The following is an 8,481-nucleotide window of genomic DNA, read 5'->3' as shown; positions in this document are numbered from 1 at the left end:
CAATTCAAATTGAAAGCCGATTATTTCGACAAAAATTTGGGTACGAAACAATTTAGGTACGAAAAAAAATTTGGGTACGAACAAATTTGGGTACGAAAAACATTTTGATACGAAAAAAATGGGTTCGAAAAAAAAAATTGGGTACGAACAAATTTGGGTACGAAAAACATTTCGGTAAGAAAAAAATGGGTACGAAAAAAATTGGTTACGAAAAAAATTTAGGTACGAAAAAAAAAATTTGGTTACAAAAACAAGTTAGAGAAGAAAAAATATAGGGAACGAAAAAAATGAAGGTACGAAAACTATTTTGGTACGAAAACATTTAACATTTGTAAAGACATAAAACAAACTAATAAGATTTTATTTCATGTTTGGGTGGTGTCCATTGTAGTATGTCAGGTTAGTGTTGTTTTGTCAAAGCATGAATCAAATTTGATGATAAACAAGAAACAATCGGAGACGGGTGATGCTCCCCAAAGGTTTTTGGTCACAATATTGCACTATATATTCAGATAAAAGGAAACGTCTTGAGGGGCATAACTCTGGACAAAATAATACAATGGATGGTTAAGTAACTTAAAAATTTCAAAGGGCCATAACTCTCTAAATAAATCATGTAACCCGAACCCACTTATAACATGCGCATCTCCTAGAGGTAGTTAAGCTTCCCATAAAGCTTTATTGTATTCCAGTCAGTAGTTGGGGAGAAATAGCCCGGACAAGAATTGCACTACATAAATATGTACAGTTTATAGAAAATGTAAAAGGGCCATTACTCTGTGAAAAATCAACCGAACATAACCGGCTGATAATATGCACATCTCCTGTTGGTAGTGAAGCTTCTCATGCTGTTTCAGTGAATTCCCATAATAAGTTGCTGAGAAATAGCTCTGACAAGAATTGCACTATATGTTCAATGTAAAATTTCAAAGGGCCATAACCCTGTGAAAAATCATCCGACGAGAACCGGCTGATAATATGCACATGTCCTCTTGGTAGTGAAGTTTCCCATAAATTTTATTGAATGCCAGTCATTGGTTGCTGAGAAATAGCCCGGACAAGAATTGCACTTTATGTACAGTTAATGGAAAATTTCAAAGGGCCATACATTGTAACTCTGTGAAAAATCATCCGACCAGAACCGGCTGATAATATGCATGTCTCCTCTTGGTAGTGAAGCTTCCCATTATGTTTAATTGAATTCCAGTCATTAGTTGCTGAGAAACAGCCCGGACAAAAATTGTGCACGGACGGACAGACGAAGCGGCGACTATATGCTCCCCCCTTAAAAAATTTGGGGGGGAGCATAATAAAGAAGTTGTGGCAATTTAAAGGTGGTACGCAAACTTTAAAATAGATTTATCAATTATATGCTTTTTCTTAATGAAAAAAAGGCCATAATTGTTACAAAATGCTTGATACAGTTATCTGCTTGTGTTTATACATTGGGGTCATGTTGGTTAAGAAGCAAAATACATGTATGAAAGCAATATGTCAAGGGACATAGAAAATATTTGAGGTGGTATGCAAACTTTAACATAGATTTATCTATAATATGCATATTCTAAGTGAAAAAGGGCCTAATTCTGTTAAAATGCTTGATACAGTTGTCTGCTCATGTTTATAGATTGGGGTTATGTTGGTAAAGAAGTATCCAAAATATAAAAGCAATATGTCAATGGACATAGGAAATATATTTGAGGTGGTACGCAAACATTCCAATGCGCGCGCCAACGCCGGGGTGAGTAGGATAGCTCCACTATATATGTTTCATATATAATAGTCGAGCTAAAAAGTAAATATACTATAAACAACAAGCTAACCTCAATCACAACTTTAATGCAATGCAGTTAAACAATAAAGTTACAATGATATGCCAGGGATTGAAACTAATTTTTTTTTATATTGTGGGCAACCATCTTTAGTATTTTGGTTGCCCAGATAAAGAATAACCAGCCCAGAAATACAACATATATCAACATGTGAATATTATTATAATAGATAATTATATACATTTGCTGACAATACACATGTTCAATGCATGATGTATTATTATGAGCCTGAATTGAATCATGTCCGATTCCTAAATAATGAATGTTATTTAACTAGTATTGATCCATGGTGATCAATTGTTTTTCAATTTTTATTGCACTGTATTGTTTTATGCTTTAAAAAAAAAGAAGTTTACCAACTTTTGAAAATGAGTTGCCCAGGCCAAAATCTACTTGCCCTGGGCTCACGGGAAACCACTTATTTCCATCCCTGTATACTCTTCATTTTCTGTTCTTCCATCCCATTCTCAAAATTAATTTTAAAGCACAATATTTTTAATAACATTTGTATGAATTGCTAACCATTATCACCCAAATAACAATTTTACAAAGCTGTAATCCTGTCGTAAAGATTTAGTTTACTATTATCAGTGTTCTCTTAACTTAAATACCGGCAACCAGCGATTTTGCCGGTTACATTTACTCTTGATGCCGGCTACTTTTCCCAAATATATCAAGTAAATGTCACAAATGCTTTCGTTTTACTGCATAGTTGCCGGCCATATAACTGGCTACTCAAATTTTTCTGGAAAACACTGAATTATGCATGACAAACACACAATACTTACATGTAAATAAACCTTAGATTCGTTTTTAAAATAAATTGACACTTCCAGCTTGTCGTCACTAAAATCCAAAGATTCAAATAATTTTCCACGAGATACGTCAACAATTGTGTAATCAAATGAATGAAAAATAAAAGTAAAGAAAGCCGGATTTAACATAAGTTTCAGGTTGATAAACACAACAAGGTAAAGGTAGTCGGTGAGATATAATAATAATACAGTTAGTAAGGCCCAAACCCTTGGTACGGTAAATATACTAAATCATACCCGGGAATTTCAACACTAAATCGGTTGTTGTCGGCTATTTTGTAAAAATTAATTATGTTTACATTTATGTCAATTTTCTGTTCAATGGCATTTATATTATCAAAACTCATTGTTAAAATCAATAATGTGATTTAATTTTAAATCTTAAATTGTTTAAAGTCGCGTCATTGTATGACGTCGTCAAGTATAATATTTTCCACGACATCGCAGGTTCACTTTTTACCGTCATAGATTTTTTAAAAGAAACATTATTTGGTTTGCAAGGTCCGTTAAATGGGGAACACCATATTCGGTATTTATATTATGTTTTAACAATTAATTCATGCTGTGTAATAAATATTGTATAAGATATTTCGATATTGATTGAAAATGTTTCAAATTGTTATTTATGAAACCTCTTATTCTAATGAGTGTATGCTATTATATTATACTTTGAAAAGCATATCTGTTGTACTATAATCTTATTATTCATTTTTTATTGTTAATTTCATTTATTGTAGAGAATCGTCAATGTTACATCTAGTCGCCAATGCTTGTTGTCAGTGTTAGTCGTAAATGCTTGTGATCATTGTCGTCAATGTTAGTCGTCAATCCTTATCGTCATTATACATGAAGGAAATAAAAGCAGAAACAGAGACGTATTCTTGATTACTTGCTTATTCCTACGGCGTCCTCTCAACACTCAAACTAAAAAGCATGTTGATGCAGATTTTTTAAAAGAGAAGGTTGTTTAAGGTAAACAATATTGTTTTACGTTATCGGTAGCATGTTTAACGACATTGGATTTTTGGCGGATATACAACTCGGATACAATATAATATTTGCGGTTATGTTTAAGTTTATTTACCGTACCCGGGGAACATGTAAGTAAAGTTAAGAGTACCCGGGGTACATGTACCGGTAAGTAGTACCCGAGCCGAGAATGACCAATCGAGCCTTAGTAAGTGATTGATGGTGTATGGGATAGCATGCACTGAGGGTGTATATTTTTCATGAACAAGTCAATTGAAGGTGTTAGAGATGCATTGATCCATAACATTAAAAAGGGTAATTAACCACGGGCTTATTAAAATTAAAACGATGACATTACATTGTACCAGCTGTTTATTGTTGAGTACTGTAAGCTTGCAATATTTTAAATAATGTAAACAACTTACCTTGTATTAAGTTGGCACATTGTTGTCAGGTGTAGAAACTTTTTATACTTATTTCTGTTAAGTTGCACTGGCAGAACCAAAAGAATTATGTAGTCGTTTCTGAATAATCACGAAACAACCTACTAATGCATATATGCTTGCCAGTTACTGAGTTTGTGCATTTCCATTCATTATATTATCGGCCTTGGCAAACAGCGTAGACCCAGATGAGACGCCGTGTGATGTCTGCTATTTCGTTACGCTGAAAATTTCCATATCCACGGGTGTTTTTGTGTCAAATGTTATGGTTTTTCAATAGATCGTATACTTATCTACAAAACAGCGAATTAGCGTTCACTTTACATCATCTATGTTATTTTGTTAATACTTTCGAGCGTTCTTTTCGAACCTGTATTGGCAGCCATTGGTCGACGCCGTCTGCTATTTCAAACGCCGATGATTTCCATATCCACTGGTGTTTTTTATGTCAAATTTTATTGTTTTTTCGTTGGATCGTATACTTATCTACAAAATAGCTAACTAGCGTTCACTTTACATCATTTATGATGATCTTATTTTGTAAATATTTGTGAGCGTTCATTCCTACGTTGCTATGTCGTCAGCCATTTTGATGGTTGGTTTGTTTACTTTCCGTCTTTCGGTTTCTACTGCAAACGAAATTAATTGATTTGCTGCTCACGTTTATTTATTGATTTAATAATAAAATATTAAACCCTAATAATGTAATAGATATTATCGGATAAATAGAATACCATTCTAATACCAGTGTGTACTTACATTTATCTCGGAAAGCCTAGCCGCGTAAACCTTTCTTCAACTCGTAGCACACAAATTCACAATACGTTGAATAACACATTGATTTATGTGATGTTTATTAAAAAACACACTTGTGTACTTCCGATTGATATTCAAACACAATTATTACGTCTTTGTTTATCGATTAAACGCCTAACTTTTATTGAATTAATAACGCGTAACTTTGTTTCTTTGTTTATTAACAAGATGGAAGCTAGCCTAAGCGCTTTTCATGACGTCATGCGCGCGTGCCGTTTCCCATAAAAATATTTCAACACAAAATACTCGAAAACTTGATTTTTCCCAGGTATAACGCCTACGCCAACAGGTAGATCGCATTCTTGTCCATATACATGTCAAATTTCAGCAAACGTGTTCGGCCAGTTTTCAAGAGACCCAAATCGCAGTGATTTGCCTCAGCTTAACGGAACTTAGCCCCCTTTATCATTCGTTCGAATGAACGTCATCAATGATGACGTCCAATACATCACTCATTCCATAAGAAGCAAATGAATACAAATGGTAATTCCATTAAAGCGACATTATTGGAATCAAACAGTATATAGGTGTTTTGACAACTGAAGACAGAAATGATTTGATGTACGATATGAGTCCAAGACTAAACAAAATATTTTATAAACTACACATTAAAAACCCTGCAAAAAAATCCAAAACTGAAATAAATGGCAAATCCTTTTTCGAGAACAAGTCCATATTATTATCTTTGATATCTTCATACATTCTAGTGTTTTTCGTAATTGCACATGATATATATATATATATATATATATATATATATATATATATATATATATATATATATATATATATATATATGTCTTTTAAAACCTTCAAAAACTGGAATGCTGTTTCTTCTTTTGCAAAGGAATATATACCGTTTCATTTCCAGATAAAAAAGATTGTTTGCTTTCTTAGAAGATGAGCCTTAAAGGAATGGTTTAGGATTAATGGAGAAAAAACTGTCAATTACATTTACAACATTGCTTAATATATTTGATAAAAAAGCTTGAACTATGCAGCAGTCCTAGAAAAGATGGATCGTAGCTTCATCACCAAGATGCTCTTCAAACTCATCCATTTGCTCAAATGTTCCAATTGGAAGAATGATGTTCTCTGGCAGTTGCATTGGCTCGTCATCAGTAGCTGACCTAGCCAAGAGCTGCTGCAGCATCCGCTTCATTTCCCTGTTCTCGTCTCTCATTGTTTCCAACACCGTTAAAATCTGTGTAACTGCATCTGACGACAAGAGTAAAAAACAACTGTACCTAAAATTATGTTGACAATAATATATATCACAGCTGGGTCAGATATAAGTATATCGGATGTGTGCCGATATAACGGCGGCGGGCCCGATTTGTCCCAACAGCTGTTGTACAGCTAGGGCTGATTATAGCAACTTGCACCTATATGCCCGTCAACGTCAATCTGTTTCTTTTATTAGTAGAAGTATGTATTATTATAGATCACTAAATGACTGTGTATTTTATATTTTTTAAGTTGGATTATCTGTTTACATCAATTATTTATGTAATTAACTATCAGGTATTTTATAAGCAGTAATTCCAAAACTGAAATAATTTTAAGTTAAAGTTTCAAGCACAAAAATCAGTTACTTTGTCCTATGAACTGTCTTTGGGAAGGCTCTTCAGCTGCCTGGACTTAATGGAAGTGACCGGCCTCTGTCATGCACTGCTGGACATTCCTTGTAAAGACGATGTTGGCAAACGAGGCGGTGGTGAATATTTTATTTTCTGAAATAAATTTGTACAATAAACATTACGAATTTAATTATTTCTTAATACACAGACTTTTTTAACATTCTGCAAATATGTGTTTAAATAATCCTTAAAATTTGTCCACAGGCAGACAACCTTGGCTTGCGTGCAAGTAATCAAAGACCTATAAAAAAACATTATATTATACGTCTTTGATGTAATACGTTTAAATTAATATAATCAATGTATGAGATAAGTAAGATTCTCATGCATTAGCATGATTACTAATTAAGTGTTCCATTTTTTCAGACATGCGCCTGTCTGCTATAAATAGTTTGTATTGAATTTTAGGCAGAATCAAGTTGAATTAAGCAGTTTAACTAAGAGATTGATCTATGGCGACAATCGAACGTAACGACTTACGTCGCGAAAATACATGGCAAAGGCAAAGCGAATAAAGAAATCTAATAATTTGCAATTCAAATTATTAAACACACAAGCATTCATTGAAGTTACAGATAAATAAATAATGCGTGATCAGCCATATATATCTGATTTCAAAAGAAATATATAATTACGTGTTTAATATCATAATTTAACAAATTACCGTTTCGAGTGTTTTTGTTTTGAATGCGAGGCGAGGCGGAATTAACATCTGCGCATGCGCATATTATTTAAATACTTTATTTTTCTGCGCGATTATTTAAATTAAAATTATCTCTTGAAAATAACTACATATTAATCATAGTATATACATTATTTAAAACAAAGCAATATCAAAAACAGCATTTTCAAAAAATGTGCGCCCGATAGCTGATTTTGTACTTTGTTGGGCGGCCCAAATGGGACCCGTATGGGACCCATATGGGCTGCATATTATTTGCTTATGCATTGATTTTATATTTTGGGGTAAAATATTAGCAGTTGAGATCAAGTTTGTCATACATACGTTTTAAGAAATGAGTTTTTAATCAAATAAATAAAAGTTTATATCTTTATCCTGATAGCGCAATAATATGGGACCTATATGGGACCCTTAAGGGCATTCCCATATGGGCTAACCCATATAGGTCCCAAATGACTCCCATTTGGGCTTACCCATATGAGTTTGCCCAGAAACAGCCCGGTAGCTGATTTTGTGCTTTGTTGGGCGGCCCAAATGGGACCCATATGGGACCTATATGGACTGCATATTACTTGCTTATGCATTGATTTTCTATTTTTGGGTAAAATATTAGCAGTTTAGATCAAGTTAGTCCAGCATACGTTTTAAGAAATGAGTTTTTAATCAAATAAACACTAGTTTACATCTTTTTCGTGATAGCGCAATAATATGGGACCTATATGGGACCCTTATCGGCATTCCCACATGGGCAAGCCCATATAGCTCCCAAATAACTCCCATATGGGACCCGTATGGGACCCATATGGGCCGCATATTATTTGCTTATGCATCGATTTTCTATTTTTGGGTAAAATATTAGCAGTTTAGATCAAGTAAGTCCTACATACGTTTTAAGAAATGAGTTTTTAATCAAATAAATACAAGTTTACATATTTGCCCGATAGCGCAATAATATGGGACCTATATGGGACCCTTGTGGGCATTCCCATATGGGCTAGCCCATATTGGTCCCAAATGACTCCCATATGGGCTTACCCATATGGGTTTGCCCAGAAACATCCCATATGGGACCCATATGTGCATGTTTGCTGGGTAAGCTGGGTTTTCATGCTGCGACAGCATTAACCCGGTATTTGACAGCTTTTTGTTTGTAACAAAGCTCTTGTTCTTCTTTTCGACGTTAAGGGAGCGTCAAGAGGCTAAATAGTATTATATTTTCACACATTGTAACATGTTTTGAAAATAATTAACTTTTATTGTTTACATAAGTCATATGTCACGGCT

At 33.9% G+C, this 8,481-nt stretch overlaps 1 long non-coding RNA gene across 1 annotated transcript; it reads right to left on the bottom strand.

Annotated features, from left to right (window-relative positions):
- Positions 1-4,996: 4,996 nt before the first annotated feature.
- LOC127848003 (uncharacterized) lies at positions 4,997-7,816 on the bottom strand. The gene is made up of 3 exons (XR_008034266.1): positions 7,180-7,816; positions 6,471-6,608; positions 4,997-6,093 (listed from the first exon to the last, which is right to left on the bottom strand). It is a non-coding gene; the product is annotated as an uncharacterized LOC127848003 (long non-coding RNA).
- Positions 7,817-8,481: the final 665 nt, after the last annotated feature.

The sequence above is a fragment of the Dreissena polymorpha genome, chromosome 10 (genome assembly GCF_020536995.1).
Source record: "Dreissena polymorpha isolate Duluth1 chromosome 10, UMN_Dpol_1.0, whole genome shotgun sequence".
Lineage (NCBI taxonomy): Eukaryota > Metazoa > Mollusca > Bivalvia > Myida > Dreissenidae > Dreissena > Dreissena polymorpha.
Note: the sequence above shows the minus strand (reverse complement) of the source record. Positions and strands in the feature narration are given on the sequence as shown.